Source organism: Castor canadensis, chromosome 3 (assembly GCF_047511655.1).
Source record: "Castor canadensis chromosome 3, mCasCan1.hap1v2, whole genome shotgun sequence".
Classification (NCBI taxonomy): Eukaryota; Metazoa; Chordata; class Mammalia; order Rodentia; family Castoridae; genus Castor; species Castor canadensis.
Genome location: NC_133388.1, coordinates 6274256 through 6287676, shown reverse-complemented (window position 1 = coordinate 6287676; position 13421 = coordinate 6274256).

The window sequence follows — 13421 nt, the reverse complement described above, 5'->3', positions numbered from 1 at the left end:
CTCTGGCTTCCACCCATGCTTTCATTGCTGCAGTTGTCATAAAATTTTCTCAAACAGGAAGCCTGCGCCTGCCCCTGTGTTGCCTCCTGGCTTAGTGTCTGGGTCATACCCCATGCTGTCTGCACCATGGCTCTAGAAGACCAGGTAAACTGAGAAGTGGAGACTGGTGCCTCAGTGTCCCTGAGTCTGGGCACAGCATCCCTGGCTATTGCAGCTGGAGTGGGACAGCAGACCCCTCCCCACTTTTCTCCATCCTGCACACCCTGCTGCCCTGTCCTGTGGAGGTGGGAGCCTCAGGCTGACCAGGACAGGGGCCTGGCTGATACCCACGTGGTACCAGAGACAGGACAGCTGCCTGCGCCAGGCTGCAGTACCGGGCGAGTGTGTTCTCCCCACGAAGGGGCCTGCAGCCTCGCTGTAGATCATCCTTAAAAAAGAAACCAGAGACACCCGGGGGGCCTCTCCCTGGCCCCATAAATCTGGGGAGGAGGGAGCTACTCACAGAAAGCTGTGGCTTTTGAATTTTAAATGGCCAATTTGGTCAATGAATCAATTTCACTGGGCTGAGGCAAGCACGTAGATGAAAGCAGTTTTAAGACCTGTTTAAAGCAGCAAGAGCCTCTTTGTTCCTGCTTTTTTCTTACTGCCGCCCTCTAATATTTCATCTATATTCATTTTTATGGCTTTCCAAATTATAGATGTCAGCTAAAAAACTGACAAAAGAGAGGGTGAGGAGGAGAGGAGGAAATAGGCAGCAGTTGAAAAGAAAGTCTAAGTTATGCTTCCAACACAAGGGTGCTGGGTGGGAGTCGGGTCCTCACAGCCTAGGGCTCTAGACTCAGACCTCACTCCTGCATCCCTTCAGAAACCCAAAGCTGGACTTGTGCTGCCCGCAGAGCAAAGGATGAGACAGCCGTCCCTGCCAGGGCGGAGCTGATGCTGCGGTGGGGAAAGACGCCCTAAAACAGAGCAGGACAAAGGCCTGGGTGTGTGGGAGCCCAGGGTGGGAGGGTCAGGACTGGGAGGAGGCCTCTGAGAGCAATGTGGAATGACCTGTGCTCCTAAGGCATTTTCTTTGCAATTTCTACCATGCCAGCCTGGGACCTGGGTTATAATTCCCACCTTTGGGAATTCCTGTTCTACTGATTTCTGAGCCAATTGGTTTAACATGTGCATGGTCTTTGATAAAGAAGGAACTTGCTCCACAATTTATAGTGTCAAAAGATCACATGGTAAATTCTTTAAATCAGGGGTCAGCAGACCTTTTCTGTAAAGGGCCAGTAGTGAACATTGTAGCCTTCATGTGCTACATGAGTTATGCTACAATGACTCAACTCTGATGTTGCATTAGGAAGCAGCCATGGACACTACCTAAACAAATGCATGTGACTGTGTCCCAATAAAACTTTATTTATAAAAAGTGAGCAATGGGGTTAGCCATTATGCCATAATTCAGTGATGCTACATTAAGTATTAAAGTGACTCCGTGCCTTTTTTGCAGTGTCCAATCCCATCAGTGAAATTTTCACTTCAGAAGTCATATTTGACCTTGCTAGAAATCTCATTTATATCTCCTAATTCTCTTCTCACTCTTTTCATGTTTTCCTTTAAATTCTTAAACATAGAAACCGATTTCTTAACATTCTTGTCTGCCATTTTGGTGTGTCTCTATTGACTGCATTTTCTGTTTCTGGGTCACAGCTTCTTACATTTTTGCTAATCTAGTAATTTCTGATTGGATTTTGATCATTGCATGGGCCGGTGCACAGTATTGAGTTCTGGATTGCCTTACATTCCTTTGAAGAGTGTTGGGCTTCACCCTGGAAGGCAGGAAGTCCCCTACAGCAGACATATTTGGCTCTCTGGTGGCTTGTTTTGATGCTTTGGGGATGGGTCTAGGGTTGCTTCAGTCCCACTATGAAGGCGGGACTCTTTTGGGTCTCTAGTGACCACTCATGTATTCAATGAGCTCTCTCCACTCTGGCTGGTGGACAGTAAATGGCTCTAAGCCATTTACCTTGCTGGTCCCTGGTACTCGTTCTTTCTCTTAGAGTTTCATCCACTCTGTGAAGCAGTTGACACTCAGGTGAAACCTATAAGGTCCCCTGTGCAGAACTCTGGAGCACTTCATTTGCCTTCTTCCCTCTTCTCTAGTATTCTCTGCAAAATCTCACTAGCTCAACCTCTCAAAATTCTGGTCTCTATCTCCTCAACCCGGTGAGATCACCAGGTTCTGTGTGAGTCCCTCCTTCTATAGGACAAAAAGATGCAGCGCTTAAGGGGGGAGAATAGAGAACTGAAGAACTTGCAGCCATCCTAAAGGGATCTCTAACTGAGGTCCAAGAAAGCAGCACCCCATCCATCACATTTGGTTACCCCACAGCCCAGCTGTCAGCATAGCGGCCACCTAGACAGTGCCTTCCAGGGGCACAGGCTCGCCTCATGGCTCTCCCTTGAGCGGGTGTCTAAGTCCTGTGTGCTTACTCTCCAGTTGTTTTATTTGTTCCTTATATCTGCCCAGTTTTCTAGTTGTTTGAGACAGGAGAATGACTCAGGCCACCTTATCACTTGACCATGCTGGTGACTTCAGTAGCCTCCCAGAGTCTAAGTAGAACACAGCATTGGAACCATCTGACCAAGTCTTTCTAAATTCAGACCAAGATACCAACCCATGTCTTTTTGGGGAGGGGTGAAAAGAGATTTGGAATAAAAATGTTTAGAAATTTAAAAAAATAATAAAATAAATAAATTCAGACCAAGAAAGGGGTCTGGAGAGGGGCGAGTCAGGGCTGCTCAGCAGCCAGTGGCCACACAGGAATAACAACACAGTCCACCCACATCCTTCCCCAAGCCTGATCACAGCTCAGAACTCTGTGATTACAACTTCCCACCCCAACACATCTGCATGTGTGTGCGTGCACACACATGCACACACTCATACATGTTAAACAGTCCATTCCTTAATGTGCCCATAGTCAGGAGCCCTGTCCACACCAGCGCTCCTGGAAACAACCAGGCCATGATGCTGGCCTGGTCCCATAATAGGTCTGCTTGGGCATCCAGACTGCAAGAAGGTCACTCCCGCACACGTCACCCTGCCACACCAAGAGCCACCAGACCACAACAGGCACATCTTCAAATTACCATTTAGGAATTGGATGTAGGCAACTTAGGGCACCGGGCTAAGTTGTCAGGCCTACTGGGGAAGGAGGGAGGGGCCGGCCCTGAGCCAGCCCTCAGCTGCAGAATCACTAAGCTTGGGCTGGACGCATGCTCGCTCCATGCCCGCCAGGGTCCTGAGAGACCAGGAAGGTCAGACAGCCCACACTGGGGAGGAGGAAGACCAACCTGGTCTCTCCCTGCCTCAGGTTTCACCAGGCCGTGGGAGCCACACCCAGGGTGAGATGCAAGTAGGAACAAACAGGCAGGAACTGTAGGGCAGGCTAAAAAAGCCATCAGACCCAGCTGGCAGCTACAGGAACATTTGTTCATTCACCCACCAGCTTATTGATTCCCCCAGTGTCCCCTACTGTCTACATTACTCAGGCTTCGTTCTGGGTGCTGCTGACACCCAAGGACATGAACAGCTTAGGCAAGGCTGCCCACAGGGGAGGGTGTCCTGCCTTCCCATTTGCAGTCCTCCAGGGGGTCCCATCTCCCATCAGCTGCCACAGGCAGTGTCCCCCATCAACCCCAGCAGGCCTGGGGTTCTTCTCTGCTCTGTCTCCAGCCGGGTAGTAAGGGAAGCCAGCTTGGATCAGGAGCTGGCCACTCTGTGAACTGCCCATCTCCTGCTCCTGAGCCACCACCTCCAGCCTCCAGAACAGCAAACCCTTCTCCAACAGCCAGGCTCAGTCTGCAGGGCACAGGCAGGATTAATTGTGCTGAGGACAAAGCAGAGAAAGGAGAGAAAGCCTACCTGCCACAGGTGAGCATGAGTGCTGTGAGCTCTCCTGACAGTCCCTTTGTGAAATTGCAGTCACAGCCCCTGACACAGGGACCTCTGCCACCACTGACCTTGAAGAGAGTCTTGCTACAGGAACAGCAGAGACACCCACACTGACTGCTCACCCCACTTGGCTCAGGGGCTAGGGAGGGCTGAGGTTTCCTGAGGCTGGGTCTTCCTCTTTGGATGAGACTTCCTGGTTCTCCCAGTGACCACACTGGCCTAATGGAATCAAGGTGACCTTGACTGGCTGTCCCCTGTCTGTTGGGGGCCTAGGGAAGAGACAGAAGGAAAGGGGTTTGGATTTGGAAAGCCCTGCTGTCCAGGAGTCACTTGGGAAGGCAAAGAGAGAGGCCAGTGGTCAGGGCTGCAGCCTTCACTGACCTTGAGTCCTGGGGCAGCCCAGGAGGCTACACTCACCATGATCAACAGCTCTACCTGCAGTGTCAGGGCCCCTTTGGGGGTAGTTTAAAGCCCAAAGACATCATGAAGCAGTGGCTGAGTTTCCAAACAGAAATCCCCAGCCTCCCACCAGCTCCAGCCTGCATCTCCTCTCTGGAGATGCCACCTCTGCTGCCCAGAACCTTCACAGGCCCTGGGGTCAGAGGCTCCTGGCCCTCATGCCCCAGTTTACAGCCTGATGCTATGCTCACCACTCACTAACAGCCAGTTCCAGGCCATATCTGTGCCCAGAACTGCAGAAACCTGCTGAGAGAAGTTGAAGAGACCACTGCAGGGATGTGGGCACACCAGGGATGTGGGCACACCAGGGTCATGGGTAGGGGACAGTGTGGCTGGGGTGTTCGTTGACTGTGCAGTCAATGTATCTCCATCAAATCCCAGCAGGCTTTTAACAGGATTGTCATGTTGACTCTAGAGTGTATTGGGGAGTTGTGTTAGTCACTTTTTGTTGCTGTGACAAAATACCTGAGGGAAAACAACTTAAATAAAGAAGGATTTATTTTGGCTCATGGTTTCCAGTCCATGGTTGTCTGGCTTCATTGCTTGTAGGCCTGTGACAGCCAGAAGCATCATGGTGGAAGGGTGTGGAAGGAAATCTCAATATGGCAGCCAAGAAGCAGAGAAAGAGACAAGAAGGGTCTTCAAAGACAAGATATACCTCAGTGACCCTCTACCTCCAGCTCCATTCGGGATGAACCCATCACTGGCTCAACCACTGATGAAGTTAAATCCTCATGGTCCACTCACCTCTCTAGTGTCACTGGCTAGGGTCCAAGCCTTCAGCACATGAGTCTTTTGGGAGACACTTCATATCCCAACCACAAGGGAAGTGCAAAAGGTCTTGGGAAAGAAACACAATCCTAGAAAGAACAGTAGAGTTGCACTGCCAGGGCAGAAATCAAGGCAGCAAGGCTGAGGACACAGAGTGAACACAGCGACAGTCAGTATCCATGCAGGCAGCTGCCACAGCCCACAGCAACGCCCACGGTAACCCCAGAGCCTACCCTGTGGAACATTCCAGCATCTGTGTTCAGTGGGACAGGAGAGGGGAGATGGGACTGATGCCTCTGCACAGCCCCATCACCTAGTCCTGGTCTCTGCTTTTGACCTCCAGGTTTGGTTACATGTTGACAAAGAGTCGCGTGGAAAGTTGAGCAGGACCTGCTCTCATCTGTTGTTATGGTTACGAGGAGGGAAACAATTTCCTGTGAGGTATCTCCTGATCACTCTTGCCGGACTCTGGGGCAGATTAGCCAAGCTCCCAGGCAACGACTCCCAGTTCTGCTGGGGACCGAACAACATTCATTTTGACCTTATACACGGGGTTGCCGTCTGCTGGCTCAGTCAGGGAGATAGAACAGATCTCATTAAAGCATCTAGGATCACTTTCCTTGTTTTATTGCAGTGGGAAAATTGCCTTTACCTTATTTTTACCAAATGCCAGATTACAGACATCGCAAGACACAGAGGAAGCCTGGGTGGGCACAGAACAGGCCACCAAAGTACCCAGTGCACTCAGTTGTTAAACCCAAATTGTGTACTTGGTGGGTTATCTACTTGCTGCTAGGAGTGGCCCATTCAGCTGAGAGTCCACCCAACCCCAGGATGAGGGGACACACTCTCCAGGGTGACTCAGGCTGCAAAGCCACAGAGTGGCATGGGAAGCCAGACATATCTCCAAGAATTGGTTTGTATCCACCAGTGAGACCAGCAGGCCACTATGGGTCTCAGAGTGAGGAGAGCAGGGGCTTGGCACCAGGTGCAGCAACTGCAGTGAGGTGAGGCAATGGGTATTCTTCAGCTGTCAGGGACACAGTGGTCGTAAAGTCATTTTGATCCCAGCTCTGAAGGCAGCCTGGACCATGTGAGGGAATAGCCTCTCCTTTGCTCACAGATGGACGCAGCCCTGAGAACAGGAAGGGCCTGGCCCATGCGTACTTTGCTGAGGTCAGTTGGAGGGGCCAGCTTCTCCCTGGATCAGCCACTCTCTGCTCCTCTTTCCTTGACCCAAGGACCCAGTGTGACTCACAGTCCTGGCCAGTTCCCTGAAACCTTCTGGACTCTAGCCAAATGGTGACCCTGGCCAGGATCCCCTACAAAGACTGCCCTGCAGAAGAGGCGCTCTCTGTGGGTAAGGGATGGGGAAAAGAGGAGAGAGGTCTGGATTTGGGGTACCTGTGTGTCTGGGAGCTTCAAGAAGGCCCACTGGGAACGGTGGAAAGATTCAGGAAGCCCAGATTGGTTTGCAGTTGGGGAGTGAGGTCTGGACTGAGGGGCAGCTAGGAGCAATCAGAGGGCAGTGGCCAGTACACGGTATGGTCACCAGGACAGGATGGTGTGTGTGGTGGCAGGGTGTGTAATCCCAAGATGGGGAGGGAGGCCAGAGAGGAGACCCTTCAGGATGAACTCATCCCTGCTCAACCCACTAATGAAGTTAATATCCTCATGATCCACTCACCTCTATAGTGCCATTAGCTAAGGACCAAGCCTTCAGCACATGAGACTTTGGGAGACACTTCATATCCTGACCACAAGGGAAGTGCAAAAGGTCTTGGGAAAGAAACACAATCCTAGAAAGAACAGTAGAGTTGCACTGCCAGGGCAGAAATCAAGGCAGCAAGGCTGAGGACACAGAGTGACTGCAGAGACATGGAACACTGTGGAGTCAGAACTAGAACCCCTGATATGCTGCCTGTTGGTTGTTTGACAAGGACCCCAAGGCAATTCAATAGGGAAAGAAACATCTTTTTGATAAATGATGCTAGGACAACTGGATGAATGTAAGGGGAAAATGAAGCTTAACCCCTTCCTCCTATGTAACAATTAACTCCATATGGACCGTCGATCAAAACGCAGAAGATGAATGTGTCATTGTCCAGAACAACATGCAGGAGGAAACCTTTGTGATGTTGGGGAGTGCAGGAGACTGCAGAGGATATGCACAAGGCACTGGCCATTGAACATGAAAATAACAGCTGGAATTTCATCAAAATTTAAAAGTTCAGCTCATCAGGACAGTGTTAAGAAAACAAAAGCCACCCCATTGCTAGAGAGAGAGAAAAATACATATGTACTCACACATTGTACATCTTATATCTATAAGATAGAAAGACTTCTCACAAACCAGGAACAAAGAGACACAATCCACTTTAAAGCTTCAAAAGACTTGAACAGATACTTCATTCGGGAAGATGTCCAAGTGGTGATAAAATGATGCTGTCGCGTGGAAAGCATCATTACCATCAAGAAACACAAATTAAAATCCCAGGGAGCTAGTCCTTTCACCTGGAAGGCAATAATGCCAGATGTGAGGTGAATGTGGAAATGTGGTGGCACATACCCCATGCACTACTCGCGAGGGTGGAAGATGGAAACCGTTGGTAGTTTCTTTTTTTTTTTTTTTATCATTTTGCTATTGCAATGTTTTGATATCATCCAAGCATGGAGACATTGGGTCTGGACCGTTGGTAGTTTCTTATGTAAGCAAACATCTATCTGTCTTATGACTTTCCTAGGTATCCACCCAAAAGAAATGCAAGCACTTGTCTGCAAAAATATTTGCACAAGAATGTTTACATTATTCATACTCATCAATGTCCCCAAAGGTGCACCACAGGAGAAATCCTATATATGTGGCAGCATGTCCACCCAAGGGGATAGCTACTACTCCACAGTGACAAGTAAACAACAGGGATTGAAAGCTTTGTCCCAAGCAAAGCAAGCCAGAAATAGAGCACAGGCTGCATGATTCCACCTGTCTGAAGTTCTAGAACAGGCAAGATCAAACTAGAGAAACTAGAAAGGTGGTCTCCTGTGGGGCAGTCCCCCAGGGACACAGAAGTGCTCTGTGACTTGCCTGGGTATTGGTTACATACTCCAGCTGCACTGTCCTCCATGGCTTTGCTCAGGGCACTTGGGTGATGGGCGAGGCGTCAGGGGGACTGAATGTGAGTCTGATCCTGAAGTGTGTGGCCCAAGCAGTTCCCTACTGGATCTTGGTTCCCTGCCTTTAACCCAGGAGCACAGCAAGCATTGCCAACAGCCAGAGCTGGGAGCCTGAGTGGCGTGCACACAGTGCCTCCCCTGTATCTGGCCACAGGAGGGTTGGGTGAAGGGCTGCAGCCTGCAGCAAATCACTCCCGCCAGTGTCCCCGAGACACCCCTGGGTACTATGCAACAGTCCTGCTGCCTGGACCCTGGGATCAGCCACTGCTTCATAAAATGAAGATAGGATCTCACTCCCAGGTCTTGTCCTGATGAACTTTTGACCTTTTGCAAATGCCTGGCGTCCTGGTGCTTGTGACTGGCCCCTCCCCTTGGAGCACCCGCCCCTACAGCATTTGCTAAGCTCTCCCTGTCTCAGGCCTCCAAGGCCCAGCTCACACGAAGCCTCCCTTCTCTATTCCCTCCCCTCCTGCCCAAGCTTTTCCATGGGTATCTCCTGACCTCCCACCTCTGTTCTGGGACCTCTTGTCAATCAGGAGGGAGACACCAGCCCACACTGCTGAGCACCTGCCACCCCTAGCCCGGGGACAGCAAGCCAGGGGCGGACGAGCAGGCGCTTGGGCAATTTTCTCCAGAAACAAATGGAGAGAAATTGCTGTAACAGGCGTACAGCCTCTGTTTCAAGCTAATTTCCACATAATAGAATCAAACTACTTCCCTTTCCTCTCCGCTGTCTCCTCTGCATAATTTGACAAATTACAAGCGCTATTTGATTCAGGGGCTTGAACACAAGCTCAGATTCTTTTCAACAGTCATGAACAAACGGGCGACGGGGTGAGGTGGAGAGAAAGCCGAGGGTCCCCATGAGGGGTCACTGTTCGCACCGCTTGGGAAGGGACAGCATGGGGGCAGTCTTGGGCCCCCAAGACAGCTCCACAGTCCACCTCGGGATGCAGGGACCCCGGGGAGCAGGCTGCCAGTGGGCTGGATCAACTCCACATTCCACCATCACTCTGCGCAGGCAAGCCAGGCCATCTGGGAAGGGCTGCCGTCCAGGGACTCCAAGCACAATATGTCCTGTGAGGCTCTCCAGGGGGCTCTTGGCTCTGAGCAGCGCCTGGCACGGCCAGCCCCACACCCAGCCAAGACCCAGGCTTGTGGTTGCATTGCTGAATCTCTGTATGGTGAGAAGCCTACAGAGCCAGGAGAGCAGCTGCGTTTGGTCCCTGCCCAGTGAGGCCGCCAGACCCTTGCCTGGCTCCCAGCTCTGCACATTCACCCCCCTTCCTTCAGCTCCTACACATGTGCTGCAGCCGCCAGACCTGAATGCTTCATCTCTGGGCTCCCACGCTCCACCCTGGTCCCTGTCATCACTGCATGCTCAGAACTATCCCACCTTTGAAGCTCCAAGCCCAGCACACGCCCACAGGATGCACAGCGGACTCATGAATACGTGTGTGCAGCCAGAGCTGGGTACGCTAAGAACCCCATCCGTCCCCTACACTGGTGTACAAGTCACAAAAACAAAAGAGAAGCACTTTCTATTTATATATAAAAAGGACTTTCTATTATTTCTACCCATTAAGATGTTTTTAAATGAAAGCAATGTTATTTTTAGCAGTATTTGTTTTTAAATTACACAAATACCCAATTAAAACAGGTTCAATACTTAATGGTAGGTGCCTCCCTCTGCTGCCTTCCCCAGCCCTAGCCTGCACTGGGGATCTCTCCAGGCTCCCCAGCATCCCACACAGAAGCAAGTGTAAGCAGATACTCCAGTTGTTGGGTTCCCACCTGGCCTGTGGCCTTGATAGGCTCTTGGCTTCAACATCCACTTCCCCGTAGATAAGCAAAACCACTTCTAACTCAGGAAACGTTCTATTTCTAGTGTCTTCTGAGGTGGAGACTCTGGGGCCACAGACCATGCATAGCTCAGGTGACTTGGCGTAAGTTCCAAGACAAACCAACCCAACACCCTCTCCACAAGGTCACTGCACAGGAGGACTCAGGCTGCAAAGATCAGATCAAGCACCCACTGCCCCTCCCTGTAAAGAGGCCCATTTGGGGACAAAGCAAAGGCAGCCAGGGGCTCTGACCATGCTGGGGTTCCCTGAGGAGCATCGGTCCTCTCCAGCCCAGGGGCATTTCAAGGAACCAGGAGATCCTTCTGGGAGCCTAGGATGCTGAGTGAGAAAGACCAAAAGAAACCAAAGGAGGGGGCAGGAAAGGGCCAGCAGGGAGAGTGCCCCCCCAAGAATGCCACATTGGGGAACCATAATGGAAGGTGGCACGTGGCCAGAAAGCAGGCTGAGCAGAACCACAGGTGCCGGGTCAAGCAAGGGACCAGGGCTTCCCCTGTGGTCAGTGTAGGAAGAACTAGAATGGGAACCTCAGGGTGGCTTCAGTACCCCAGGCCCTTGGTGGGGAGAGTGGCCAGAGACACCCCACAGAGATGGAGACACTCTGGTGAGCTGGCGTACAGTAGAGGAACACAAGCTGAGTGAACGTGAAATACCAGCCAGACAGACCGTTTAAGGAGGTGGGTCTGTTTTCAAAACATCTACCATGTTTCAAAGCCAAAAACGTGATTTTGGGGACAGTCTGTGTGTGACAAGTTTGTTCCACAGGGCAACTGAGTGGAAGCAGACTCACGGGCATGGATCCAATCAGTCAATCAGCAGGGAGGGGAGGGGCCACAAGGAGATCACAGCCTCCTTGTCTCCCTCCCTCCTTTCTCAGGCTACACCATGCACACCAAAGTACAAGGGTTCCCGGGCCCAAGGAAAAGGTGGCGGCCTCAGGAAACAGTCCAACAGATGTGTAAGGCCTGCACATGTTAGGGGCAGCAGTTGGTGCCCTGGGAAGCAAGTAGGTAGGCCCTGGGTCACTCAGGGACATGGAAAGATCTAGAATGCTGGTGTTTTGCAGAAGGTGGTCTTGGTGCAGGATCCCAGTTGACCCGGACAAGTGGATTCCTCAGCAGTTTACCAGAACCATCTGAAGGTGATAACATGCCTGGACATCTCTGCACCCCAGAGCAGAGGCATGGGGTTCCAGACCCAAAGAGCACAGCCCCCCTCATGACTCCCCAGCCTGCACCCTACTTACATCAGGCACCCAGAGAAATGGAGGGCTGGTGGGGACCTCCGTGAGGCAGGACCTCAGCCCTGAGGGTCTCCTAAGACAGTGAAGAAGAGCCCACCCTTGTCGCAGAGAAGGGGTTAATTCGGTCCTGTTGTTGCTGGTGACAGCCCCACCAATGATTTATTGACTTCTTTTCAAATAAAAATGTATCACATTCTCTGGATAGTCACAGACCAATTGTGCTGTGGGCCAACTGGATGAGGAGCTACTGCTGATGGCAGGTGCCAACTTCACTCATGCCAAGCAGGAACCTTGCCACTGCTATCATGACGAGGTGCTGAGACCTGACACTTCTCACTCAGGTCCACACGCATTCCCTCCAGGAATCTGCAGGGCCTCTCTCCAGCACAAGCTCTGAGCAGGGAGCCCTGGCAGGGCCTCTGTGGGGACTGCCAGTCAATCAGACTTGCTACCGCCCCGGATGAGCTCTGGCTATAGCAGAAGCGAAGACAGGGTATTAGCATGGGGTCCAGTGGGGGTCCACTGTCACCCATGTAGCTGGTGCATGTGGCTGGAGTCTGGGGAGGTGGCCCCATGGGAGTCATATTTAGACGAGGACTTAGGGATGAGCACGGCTCGTATGGAGCAGGATAGAGGAGTGTGGGGTGGCATGAAGAGGGCATATGAGAAGTTGAGGCAAGACAGGATGGTGAGTCATGGGAAGGTGGCCAGGGGTTGAGGGAACCAAGAAGACAAGGCAAGGGGTACAGGAGGGACTCAAGCAACCCCAGAGCTACACCACACAGATCCTGCGGTCTTTCTAAGCCCCTGGAAGGTTTTGAGCAAAAGAGATGTCACCAAACGTGTGTTTGAGAAGCTCCTTCTAGCCCACGTGTCCATCAAGAGATGGACAACCCGTGGTCCATCCACACAACACAGAGCTCTACAGCCACGAAAAGGAATAAAAGACTGATACGTGGCCTGACGGAACCCTCAACAGCACTGTGCTAAAGGAAAGAGCCACAGGCAAAGGGCCACTCGTGAGATGCCATTTGTGGAATATGAAGTACCCAGAATAGGAAACTCCAAAAACAGACAGGAGACTGGTGGTTGCCAGGGGCTGGGAAGCGAGAACGGGGCGTGGCTGCTCAGTGACTGTGGGGCTTCTTTTGGGGATGTAGAAAGGAGATAGAGAGTAGATCGAGGCGGTGGTTTCACAGTACCGTGAATACATTAAATCCCACTAATGCTGGCTCCAAAAGGGTAATCTCCATTATGGGGATTCAACTCAGTGAGAAGGAGGACAGGGAGAGAGAAGAGGGACAGCAGGGCAGCTGGACCCTCCCTCTGCATGCTGTGCAGAGATGAGGTTTCGTGGAACAGAGTGGAACAAGGAAGAATCATAGAAAGGTCGTCCTGATCCAGGCTGGAGATGACAATGTGACACTCCTGTGAGGAGCGTCAAGGAGATGTGGGTGGGTTTGATATGCTTGTGGGAGGGTAAAAAACCCCACAAAATGGAATAGGATTGGGTGAGTCCCAGGTGTGGGAGAGCGAGGTTGGTCCTGTTTCCGGTGTCTGCCCTATGAGTAGGGCAGGAGGGACAGCTGGCTCCATGTAGGATGCTGGCAAGGTGCTCAGGAGAACTGGAGTGCCAAGGGTGCAGTTCCCAGGGGCTGCATCCAGGCTGGAGCTGGCAGTGGAGGCATTGGTCACATGGATGGAACTGATACCCCAGAAGCCCAGAGGTGGGGGTTCTGGGAGAAAGGACAGAGGAAGCAGAGACACAAGAGGGAGCAATGCCTGCACCTGAGGGAGCCCGAGGAGCTCCAGGCCGGTGGAGAACCCGGGCACGGTTGCTGTGAGACAGAGAAGGTGTCTTCCTAAACCAGGGCTGTCACCATATAAAATGACACCAGAAGTGAGCCACAGTGTGCTGAAAGATGCATCCCTTAGAGTGTGGGACCCTGGGCAGGCAGGGTCA